At 36.6% G+C, this 2,147-nt stretch overlaps 1 long non-coding RNA gene across 1 annotated transcript; it reads left to right on the top strand.

The window, feature by feature from the left end:
• The first annotated feature begins 12 nt into the window (after positions 1-12).
• Positions 13-1,304, top strand: LOC125849971 (uncharacterized). Its single transcript, XR_007444732.1, has 2 exons — positions 13-140; positions 991-1,304. It is a non-coding gene; the product is annotated as an uncharacterized LOC125849971 (long non-coding RNA).
• The last annotated feature ends 843 nt before the right edge of the window (positions 1,305-2,147 follow it).

The raw sequence follows: 2,147 nt of genomic DNA on the forward strand, positions 1-2,147 counted from the left end.
GGAGTGTTGAATATTTTATCTTGTTATGGAAGTATTGTCCATAATTTTCTAAGTTGCTTGCGCTTCACTATTGTAGGTTCAGGAAAGGTTTGAAGTAGACATAAAAGAGCTTCCTGAGCAGATTGATACTTCTACATACAGTATGTCCTCCTCCTTGGTGTTTACTTTATTGATGCCTTTTATGTTTCTTGGTGTGCAAGTGCTTTTCTGCCTGACTATGTAACTCATGGAAGCACATTTAGAACGTCTCATGGTTTATATAGAGGCCTTGAGTAGTATTTGTCTGCTGTGATTATGTAGCTTCATGAAGATATTGGACTGGCATATGATTTACTTAAACTTGCAGTTTGACTTCTATAAAAGAAACAAAATGTTATGTGCTAGATGTGAATAGTAGTCCTTTCCTCCCATGATTGTCAGTTTGCAGATTGACTGGATCTAGAGAAGTTTCAAGTAAAGACTGAACTGGAATATAGCTGAGAAACATGCATCTGCTAGTTTATTATTGACTTTGAAGAGCCTGTTTGGATTATAGCTTTGGCTTATGACTTATATGCCAAATGCCACAAGTTAGAATTTCTGGCTTTTGGCTTAAAAACAAGTGGTTATAAGCACTTCTATAATTTTACCCACACACTACAAAAGTGCTTAAACACTATTTTGGCTCAAAGGCACCTAAAATAAGCCCAATCCAAACAGTCTCTTAGATCTTGTGAACTGAATTGTGCTTCTCGAAAAGCAAAGGGTGGATTAGTTAGCTCCTTTTTACTGATTTATTTTGAAATGCCAGCTCAATTTGGGTATATTGGACCCTTATCTTTGAAGGTTAACATTTGTTCCTCACCACTAGTTTTGTGCTAAATGGGTTTTATGGATATTTTCAGCTATGATATCTGTAATGGGTTGATCCCATGTAGAGGAATTCTGCAATATCTTAATGCTTTTAATCAAGTTGATCTGGGGCTAACAATTTCTTGTTTGTTTATGCAGTGCCATCTTAGTGAGATGAGAGTGCCCTGGCAGATATTGAAGTCATTTTGCCTGAAGATGGGGGGAACTGACAGATGTTTGCTTTTGTTTATCGCCTATCTTTGCCTTTTGGACCTTCTAATTTGAAGGAATGGTGGCCTCCTACTATATGCTTTGACACTGCTGGACTGCTGTACCCTAGTTGAACCATGCTGTTTCTCGTCAGTTAAGAGGAACATGACAAATGTCTGAGTGTTATCTTGTTAAGCTCTATAATTTATACTTCCCAATGATTTATTATGCCTAGTTTTTTAATCATATTCTTGTTAGCTGTTGTTACTTAAACATAATATCTATTTAATTTAAGTTTCTAGAGCTATTTTCCTGAAGTGCTCTACCCTGCTGGGATCATGTTTGGAAACCCGCTGGAATTCATCGGTGGTACTTGAGAAGAGAATTTTGTTGATATCATTATGGGGAGTGGAGTTTCTCAGTTAGGCATGATGAATTTTATGCCCTGCCTCTGACATTCAATGCTTGTATCTCCTTGGATTTAATTGATGATATACAGTGGTACCATTAGAAATGGTCACGGTTGTTATCGTGTTGCTACTGCTGGACAGGGGTCTGCTGAGTAGTGACCCACTTTGTCGTCCTTAGCTGACAGTGCTGCTGTTTATAAGGCTAAGAATGGATATTGATACACCATCTCTTGCTCGTAAAAGTGTACTTCATTGGAAGCACATTTCCCATCTTCCAATACAAGTTAAATAGGAAAACAATTGGGTACACCCGCAAGGAAACCCATCTTGAAAACGTTGAGTTGCCTAAAACCTCATGTTGTATGTTTTTTGTACCTTCTGCACTTACTGTTATGCTTGACATATGTCTGCATGTGTATTTGTTACAGTATTCTTGATTCTATTTTGTGGCATGTATTTCTAGCATATCTTAAACCTATTTAGATGATAACCTGGTGTTTTGATTGATTGAATTGGGAAATAATTCTGAGGCCATCAATGGATTATATGTTACCCTGTTGTGCTTAGAACTCTTATTTGTATTCTATAGGATACATGTTCTTGAGGATATTTTCTAATTTGATGTTATATACAAGTATAATTAAAAAAATGGAAAAAGGTCAAAATTGCCCCTGAACTATATGAAATAGATCATTT

The sequence above is a fragment of the Solanum stenotomum genome, unplaced genomic scaffold (genome assembly GCF_019186545.1).
Source record: "Solanum stenotomum isolate F172 unplaced genomic scaffold, ASM1918654v1 scaffold12118, whole genome shotgun sequence".
Taxonomy (NCBI): domain Eukaryota; kingdom Viridiplantae; phylum Streptophyta; class Magnoliopsida; order Solanales; family Solanaceae; genus Solanum; species Solanum stenotomum.